This window comes from Nicotiana tomentosiformis, chromosome 9, assembly GCF_000390325.3.
Source record: "Nicotiana tomentosiformis chromosome 9, ASM39032v3, whole genome shotgun sequence".
NCBI lineage: Eukaryota > Viridiplantae > Streptophyta > Magnoliopsida > Solanales > Solanaceae > Nicotiana > Nicotiana tomentosiformis.
Genome location: NC_090820.1, coordinates 48,040,285 through 48,051,131, shown reverse-complemented (window position 1 = coordinate 48,051,131; position 10,847 = coordinate 48,040,285).

The window sequence follows — 10,847 nt, the reverse complement described above, 5'->3', positions numbered from 1 at the left end:
GGGGTCGGTTGTACTCATACTACACTCTGCACTTCTTGTGCAGATTTTGGAGTCGGTCCTAGTGGCGGTCAGTAGATTGCTCGGATTCTGTGCTTGACGGGGACTTGAGGTACAACTGCACAACGTTCGCAGCCCAGAAGTCCTCCTCTATATTACTCTAGCTGTTTATTTCGTTTCAGACAGTTATGCTTTCTTTTAGACTATTATTTGTAGTACTCTAGTCGCTCGTGTACTTGTGACACAAGTTCTGGGATTGTATCTAGATATCACTGTTATTTTAGTTTACTCACTCTATTTCAGTTTATTGAGTTTCTTGGTTATCATTTAATTTGAATTGTTAAAAATGGCTAACAACTATTTCTAATGTTGACTTGCTTAGCAAGTGAAATGTTAGGCGCCATCACGGTCCCGAGGGTGGGAATTCCGGGTTGTGACAAGTTGGTATTAGAGCGCTAAGTTGCCTAGGTCTCACGAGTCGTGAGCAAGCTTAGTAGAGTCTAGAGGATCGGTACAGAGACGTCTGTACTTATCTTCCAGAGGCTACGGAGTTTAAGAAATAATTTCACTTCTTTCCTTCTCTATCGTGAGATTTTATTCTATCATTGATGATTGAACCATTCTATTCTTGTTCTTTCGGAAATGGCAAGAATACGCACAACATCTGTAGTCGGACAGGATCCGTAGCCCCCAGTGGTAGCTACTACCATGGGTAGAGGTTGAGGCCGAGGCAGAGGCAGAGCTCAGCCTAGAGCTCGAGCAGCAGCACCCGTAGTGTAGCCTCAAATTGATCATGAAGAGGAGGTTCCAGCTCGGACCGTACCCGCTGGACCAGCTCAGGTCCCAGAAGGGTTCATAGCCACTCCAGTGTTTTAGGACGCTATAGTCTGCTTGATGGGGAAGAAGCACTGACTCCCGCTACTCATACCTTGGAGCTAGCGGCTCCCTTGTATCAGACTCTAGCAGCCCCGCAAGTTGGGGTGGTTCAGCCGATTGTTGCGGCACAGGCCGGTGATACGCCCGCTATGTCTTTTGAGGCTTTGTTGAGATTGGATAAGTTTACCAAGCTCTTCCCTATTTGTTTCAGCGGTGCACCTTCTGAGGAACCAAATGATTACCTGGACCGTTGCCACGAGGTGTTGCGCAACATGGGTATAGTTGAGACCAATAGGTCGACTTTGCAGTGTTTCAGATGACTGGTTCCTCCAAGTGATGGTGGAGAGATTATATGTTGACTAGACCATCTGGTTCACCAGCACTTACCTGAGATCAGTTTTCACAACTATTTCTAACGAAGTTCATTCATGTCACTATGAGAGGGGATTACTGCAGGCAGTTTGAGCGTCTTCAGCAGGGTAGTATGAATGTTACCCAGTATGAGACTCGATTTGTGGACCTAGATCGCCACGCCATTATCTTGCTCCCTACTGAGAGGGAGAGCGTGAGGAGATTCATTGATGGGCTCACTTTCACTATCATGCTACAAATGGCCAAGGAGACTAGAGATGATATTAATTTCCAGAGGGCTATAGATAAAGACGGATCAAGATGGTTCGTGGTTAGGAGGGGGCCCGGTTTCTGATAAGAGGCACCGTCATTCTGGTAGTTTCAGTGGTGCCTCATCTGGAGGCAGAGGTACTTTTGGTAGAGTGCTTCAGGCATCTCACAGTGCTTCAGGGAGTCGTGGTCCTTATGTATCTCATTCTGGGTAGCCAGCCTATAGTGCACCATCAGCCAGTGCGCCTCCAATCCAGAGCTATCATCGTGGTTATCCAGCCCGTTTGGGTCAGCTTCAGCAGCCAAAATAGCAAGATGGGTATTTTGAATGTGGAGGTACTAGTCACATCAGGAGGTTCTGTCCGAAATTATTGAGCGGCATGCCACAGCAGAGTTCTCGTGCCATGGTCCCAACACCGGTTGCTTCACCGCCCGCTCAGCCAGCTAGAGGCAGGGGTTAGAAAGCCAGAGGTATAGGTCAGGCCGTTAGAGGTGGAGGCCATGCTGTTAGAAGTAGAGGCCAGGCCGTTAGAGGTGGAGGCCAGCTAGCTAGAGGCCGTCCGAGGAAGAAGGTTAGGGTGGTGAGACCCAACCCCAATTCTATGCATTCCCGGCTAGACTTGAGGCTGAGTCATCTGACGCCGTTATCACAGGTATTGTTCCAGTTTGCCATAGAGATGCTTCAGTTCTATTTTATCCGGGCTCTACTTATTCCTACATGTCATCCTATTTTGCTTCGTATATGGTTGTGGCTCGGTATTCTTTGAGTGATCCTGTGTATGTGTCCACGCCTGTGGGAGATTCTATTGTTATAGATCGTGTCTATCGCTCGTGTGTGATTACTATTGGGAGTCTTGAGACTAGTGTAGATCTCCTACTTCTTGATATGGTAGACTTTGATGTTATTTTGGGCATGGATTGGCTGTCACCTTATCATGTTATATTGGATTGTCACGCCAAGACGGTGACCTTAGCCATGTCGGGGTTGCCTCGATTAGAGTGGAAAGGGACTCCTTGACATTCTACCAATAGGGTCATTTCTTATGTGAAGGCTCGACATATGGTCAGAAGGGATGTCTAGCATATTTGGCCTATGTTCGTGATTCGAGTGCGGAGGTTCCTTCCATGGATTCAGTACCGGTTGTGCGTGAGTAAGGGTGGCAAGTGGGCCGGGCCCGGTCCTAAGTGGGCTTCACGGGCCCGGTCCTAAGTGGGTCGGTCCTATGCGGTCCCATCCTAAACGGTCCTGGGCTTCGCGGGCTTATTGGTGGAATCGGCTCGGGACCGGGACCACGAAATAACGGGCCCGGGTTTAGTGGGTCGGTCCCGGGCCTAAACGGGCCCAACAGAATTTTTTTATTTTTTTTATAGAAGTTAGAGAAAAAAATAGTAATAAAGATATATAAGCTATATTCGATTTATATACTATATATACATCTTAAAATATATATATACTATATTATATATACATAGTATACATCTTAAAATATACTATATATACATCTTAAGATATACTATATATATATATATATATATAGTATAGTATAGTATAGTAGATCTTAAGATATATATGCATCTTAAGATATATATACATCTTAAGATATATAAGCTATATATATATAGTAAGATGTATATATAGTATATCTTAAGATGTATACTATCGAATATGACTTATAAACTATGTATATATATTATAGTATATTATAGTGTATATATATATATTTTAAGATATATATATATATAGTTATATAGTTATATATACATTATACTATATATACATATATATACACACACTATACTATATATACATAGTATATTCGATATACTATACAATATATACATATATATAAGCTTATATATATATATACTATACTATACTATATATACATCTTAAGATATATAAGCTATATTCGATTTATATACTATATATACATCTTAAGATATATAAGCTATATTTGATTTATATACTATATATACATATATATAGTAAGATGTATATATATTTTAGTATAGTATAGTATATATACTATATATACAACTTAAGATATACTATAATATATATACATCTTACTATATATAAGCTATATTCGATTTATATACTATATATACATCTTAAGATATACTATATATACATGTATATCTACTATATATATAGTATATCTTATATATACATGTATATCTACTATATATATCTAGTATATCTAGTATACTTAGTATATCTTAAGATGTATATGTAGTATAGTATATATAGTATATCTTAAGATGTATATATAGTATAGTATATATAGTATATCTTAAGATGTATATATAGTATATCGAATATATAGTATATCTTAAGATGTATATGTAGTATAGTATATATAGTTTATATATCTTATGAGATGTATATATAGTATAGACTATAGTATAGTATATATATAAGCTTATATGTATATTAAACTATACTATAATATATATACATCTTACTATATATAAGCTATATTCGATTTATATACTATATATACATCTTAAGATATACTATATATACATGTATATCTACTATATATATCTAGTATATCTAGTATACTTAGTATATCTTAAGATGTATATGTAGTATAGTATATATAGTATATCTTAAGATGTATATATAGTATAGTATATATAGTATATCTTAAGATGTATATATAGTAAAGTATATATAGTATATCTTAAGATGTATATGTAGTATAGTATATATAGTTTATATATCTTATGAGATGTATATATAGTATAGACTATAGTATAGTATATATATAAGCTTATATGTATACTAAATTATACTATAATATATATACATCTTACTATATATAAGCTATATTCGATTTATATACTATATATACATCTTAAGATATACTATATATACATGTATATCTACTATATATATCTAGTATACTTAGTATATCTTAAGATGTATATGTAGTATAGTATATATAGTATATCTTAAGATGTATATGTAGTATAGTATATATAGTATATCTTAAGATGTATATATAGTATAGTATATATAGTATATCTTAAGATGTATATATAGTATATCGAATATAGTTTATATATCTTATGAGATGTATATATAGTATAGACTATAGTATAGTATATATATAAGCTTATATGTATACTAAACTATACTATAATATATATACATCTTACTATATATAAGCTATATTCGATTTATATACTATATATACATCTTAAGATATACTATATATACATATATATCTACTATATATATCTAGTATATCTAGTATATCTAGTATACTTAGTATATCTTAAGATGTATATGTAGTATAGTATATATAGTATATCTTAAGATGTATATATAGTATAGTATATATAGTATATCTTAAGATATATATATACTATACTATATTATACTATATGTATAGCTTAAGATATAAAAGAACAAAAATATTGTAAAGAGATATTCAAATCAATGCGCTATATTTTTATTATAGCATTAAAAATCATGGCAATATCTTTCTTAGTCTTCCTCCCCCCTATGGAATGAGCACAATAAGGTACTAATACCACCATTGAGAAGAAAAAGAAACTAATCAAGATGTGCCAAAATACAAGTTACATATTAATTTACATGGTATCTCTTACAAATTTCATAAATCCTTCAAGGTTCGGAGGAATTTCCGTTGGTGGTGGCGGAAATGAAGCTTGCTCATCACCGCTTCCAGGCGAAGCATCATCCTCCGCAAGTTCAGCTAGCATTTCTTCATAAGCTTCGTCTACCTCTGGTTGTGATTCAGCAAGTCCAAAATTTCTTCTTTCCGAACGGATCCAATCTCTGAAAAGTACTGATTTTTCCAAGCTCTCCCTCATAGACGCTCTATAATCACCGAGTTGAAGTCTTGCTTGACTGAAAGCGCTCTCTGATGCCACTGTTGAAGCTTGAATAGTTAAAATATCTAGGGTCATCCTTGAAAGAATCGGAAAGTGTTTTTCTTTGTCCTTCCACCATTTCAAAATATTAAAGGAGCCGTCGGGATTCACTTCCTCAATTTCCTGTGACAAATAAACCTCAAGCTCATTTAGTTGTGAAAAATCACTAGCACTAGAACCCCTGAACCCTGCCCAAGCACTAAGTGCTCTTACTCCCGCAGTTCTTTTAGATGATTGAGAACTAGAAGAAGAAGGACTTGGAACATTTGGTCTAGCATGATCTAATGCAACTTGATAAGCATTATAAATAGTTTGAAAATTTATTTTAATTGAGGCTATTGCATTCGGAAGTTTAGAAAACTCCTCATCTTCAAGTGCTAAACCATTATAAACAGTTTCATACCAAAATTGAGGACCTCCTAATTTCATAGTAGGATTTAACAATGCAGGAATACCATAAATAGGGGGAATAGGGAAAACATAATTTTTAAACTTTTTTCTCATGGAATCAATAGCAAGTTGATAAATTTCCCCACCATCTGAAAAATGATCAAACAAATTTGCAAGTTGTGAAATATAAACTAAACAGTTAGAAATAGTAGGATAATATTGCCCAGAAAATTCATTTGTAGCAATATGGAATTTTTCTAAAAACTCTACAAGCATTTTAACATTAGCCCAATCCGCATTTGTAAGGTGCTCATCATCATCACTTACATGAGCATTAAACGTTGAGTTTATGGGGTTTCTATATTCATATGCAATAACTAAACTTTCATACATGTAATTTCATCTAGTTGGACAAGGTTTAGGAACCTTTCTTTCTCTTAGGCCAAATTCATCGCATCTTTTAAAATATTCTCTAAGTCTACTTCTACGATTTGAATAAAAAAGCCAATTAAGAGCCATTTTAACTTTTTCAATTTTAACATTTAAAATTCGCATGCCATCACCCACAATTAAATGGTAAATATGACAAATACATCTAACATGAAAAATATTACTAAATACAGGACTTAGTATCGTGGTAAGCAAGGCTACAACATTTGTGTTACTAGTAGCATTATCCATTGAAACTGGTATTATTTTATCACTAATGCAAAAATATCTACAAATATCCGCAATCGTGCTAGAAATAAACTGCCATGTGTGACGTAAATTAATTATTCTATAAGCAATAATGCGCTTTTGCATTATCCAATGCTCATCAATCCAATTACTAGTAACAGTAAAGTAATCACAGTCATTACCACTTCTACCAATATCAGTTGTAATAGCAAAACGACAATTTATATGAGTAAATAAATAGCGCAAATATTGTTCATATTCATGTTTATATTTATAAATATCACTCTTTACGGTTGTGCGAGGAAAACCTTTATAAGTAGGATTAAATTTTTTTTTAATATAATGCACAAAGTGGGGGTTAGAAGGAAAACTATAGGGTAAGCACATAACAGTGACCATTTTTGCCAATTCTTCCCGATCTTTTTTTGGATCATAATATAAAATACCACCGGTAACAGTGTTAATTCCCGGTTGAAATTGATTTGACCCGGTAGTAGGTTAAGTGCACTTGTCCCCTCAGCCAAAGCTTTCATACGAAAATATCTAGCTTTATCTTGAGGGTGTAGCAATATGTGTCTAGTCAAACTTCCCCCCCCCCCCGACTTCCAACATATTGAAAAACTAACTCTTTGCCACAAGTTTTACACTTAGCCCTATTTTTTTCTCTTAGTTGAGTAAAAAATGCCAAACAAGAGATGTTTTTGCCCGTTTAGGAGGTTGTCTAGAAAAAGTAGGGGCGCTAATAGGAGGGTCAGATGGGGGATCATCGAGATTATTATTAGTTAGGTTAACTTCAGGAGCAGGACTAGTGGGTGTATCATCATCCGGTTGCGTTTCATCAAAATCTATTTCCTCATCATCATTTTCATCAATAGTTGGATTACCATAAAGAGCATTCATATATTCATGGTTTAATTGTTCACCGGATGCTATATTATGGAAAAATTGACTCTCGGTAAATTGTAATAAACTATTATCGCTATCAAGAATAGGAGGTGTAGGACGGGTAACATGTTTGGGTCGTGGAGCCGGGGGAAGTGGAGGAGGAACATATTGGCCACTAGATTCACCACTCTTCGATTTTCCCTTATTTTTACTAAACATATTTTTTAAGGAATAAGCCATCTTAATTAATCAAGCAAAGTAAATAAAACAAATAAAATTATAATATTAAAACTTAAGAGTTGGAACGAGTTTACCGAATTGACGAACAACTTGTTGGAAATTGATTATCGTTGAAGACTTCAATTCACCAACTTCACAATTGTTTCACAAATTGTAACAATAAAGTAAGCAATAGTAGAAGTAAATTAGAGAGAGATTGTGATAAGATTGATGATTTTGTAAGAAAAAATGAAATAATGATGGGGTATTTATAGTTGAAAATAGGGAAAAGGCGTAATTATAAAAAGTTTGGGATTAAAACAAAGTTGAGGGGTTAAATGGCTATTTCATAAATAGCCAACAGCTATTTTTGACAGCCCAACGGCTATTTTTTACAGTCCAACGTCTTTTTAAAAAAAGAAAATTTGAAAATTAACTGTTGGGCCCGCTAGGCCCGCTAAGGGGATCGGGCCGGTCCCGGGCCATGGCGAGCCAAACGGTTCCGGGCCTGGCGCAATCATAGGACCGGCCCACGAGACCAGACCAGGCCCGCTAAAATCGGACCAAACGGTCCTGGCTCGTTTAGCCGTTTGGCCCGTCTGGCCCGCGGTCCTAGGCCGGTCCCGGGCATGGACCGACCCACTTGCCAGGCCTATGCGTGAGTTTCCATAGGTGTTTCCTGCAAATCTGCTGGGGATGCCACCCGAGTGAGATATTGACTTCTGTATCGATTTGGCTCCGGGCACTCAGCCCATTTCCATTCCACCATACCGTATGGCCCCGCCGGACTTGAAGGAATTGAAAGAGTAGTTGCAAGATTTTCTTGATAAGGGATTCATTAGAACTAGTGTCTCGCCCTGGGGTGCACCTTTGTTGTTTGTGAAGAAGAAAGATGGATCGATGAGGATGTGTATAGACTATCGGCAGTTGAACAAAGTCACTATCAAGAACAAGTATCCGTTGCCGCGGATTGATGACTTATTTGATCAACTTTAGAGTGCCAAGGTGTTTTTGATGATTGATTTGAGGTCTAGCTACCATCGGTTGAAGATTATGGCATCGGATGTCCCTAAGACGGCCTTTCGGACTTGGTATGGGCATTATGAGTTTTTAGTGATGTCAATTGGGTTGACAAATTCCCTAGCAGCATGTATGGATTTGATGAACCGGGTATTCAAGCCCTATTTGGATTTTTTTGTGATCGTATTCATTGATGATATCTTGATCTACTCCCGCAGTCGAGAGGAGCATGAGCAGCATCTTTGGATTGTACTTCAGACTCTGAGGGATAGTCAGTTATATGCCAAGTTTTCAAAGTGTGAGTTTTGGTTAGACTCGGTCGCCTTTTTGGGGCATGTTGTATAGGCAGAAGGCATAAAAATGGATCCTAAGAAGATTGAGGCAGTTCAGAACTGGCCTAGACCTACCTCAGCTACAGAGATTCGGAGTTTTCTGGGTTTGGCGGGTTATTATCGCCGGTTCGTTGAGGGATTTTTATCCATAGCAGCCCAATTGACTAGATTGACCTAGAATGGTGCTCTGTTCAGGTGGTCCGATGAGTGTGAGTTGAGCTTTCAGAAGCTCAAGACCACTTTGACTACGGCGCCAGTGTTGGTGTTGCCCACATGTTCAGGATCTTATATGGTGTATTGTGATGCATTTCGTATTGGGCTCGGTACAGTATTAATGCAGGATGGCAAGGTGATTGCATACGCGTCACGACAGTTGAAGGTTCATGAGAAGACTTATCTTGTTCATGATCTAGAGTTGGCAGCCATTGTTCATGCGCTGAAGATTTGGAGGCATTATCTCTATGGCGTGTTGTGTGAGGTGTTCACGGATCATCGGAGTCTACAGTATTTGTTCAAGAAAAAGGATCTCAACTTGAGGTAGAGGAGGTGGTTGGAGTTGTTGAAAGACTATGATATCACCATTTTGTATCATCCCGGGAAGGCCAATGTGGTGGACGATGCCTTGAGTAGGAAGGCGGTGAGTATTGGTAGCCTTGCGTACATTACAGTTGGGGAGAGGCTTCTAGCATCAGATGTTCAGGCTTTGTACAATCAGTTCGTGAGGTTAGATGTTTCGGAGCCTAGTCGCCTTCTAGCTTACACGGTCTCCCGGTCTTCTTTGTATGAGCGCATCAGAGAGCGTCAGTATGATGACCCCCATTTGCTTGTCTTTAAGGAACTGGTGCGGCACAGTGGTGCCAAGCAGGTTACTATTAGAGATGATGGGATGTTGCGGATACAGGGTCGTATTTGTGTGCCCAATGTGGATGTGATTCGTGAGTTGATTCTTGAGCAGGCCCATAGTTCCCGATATTCCATTTATCCGGGTGCCGCCAAGATGTATCAGGACTTTCGGCAGCATTATTGGTGGAGGAGAATGAAGAAGGATATAGTTGCATATATTGTTCGGTGTCTGAATTGTCAGCAAGTAAAGTACGAGCATCAGAGGCCTAGTGGTTTGCTTCAAAGGCTAGAGATTCCTAAGTGGAAGTGGGACCGTATTACTATGGATTTTGTTGTTGGGCTCCCACGGACTCAGAAGAAATTCGAAGCGGTATGGGTCATTGTGGACAGGTTGACCAAGTCGGCACATTTCATTCATGTGGCAGTTATCTATTCTTTAGAGCGGTTAGCTGAGATCTACATCCGTGAGATCACCAGTCTTCACGGTGTACCCGTGTCCATTATTTCTGATCCAGTTACGCATTTCACCTCATATTTTTGGAGGGCCATATAGCGCGAGTTAGTCACACAGGTTGAGTTGAGTACAATATTTCACCCCCAGACGGACGGGCAATCCGAGCGTACCATTCAGATATTGGAGGATATACTTCACGTTTGTGTTATGGATTTCAGGGGTTCTTGGGATCAGTTCTTTCCACTTGCGGAGTTTGCCTACAACAACAGCTACTAGTCGGGTATTCATATGGCTCCCTATGAGGCATTATACAGGAGGCGGTGTTGTTTGCCAGTTGGTTGGTTCAAGCCAGGAGAGGCTCGGTTGTTGGGTACTGATTTGGTTCAGGATGCTTTGAAAAAGGTAAAGATAATTCAGGATTGACTTTGCACAACTCAGTCTAGGCAGAAGAGTTATGCCGACCGTAGAGTTCGTGATGTTGCATTCATGGTTGGAGAGAGGGTATTGCTCCGAGTTTCATCCATGAATGGTGTGATGAGGTTCGAAAATAAGGGCAAGTTGAGCCTTAGGTATATCGGGCCCTTTGAGATTCTTGAGAGAGTGGGTGAGGTGGCCAGACTGGCATT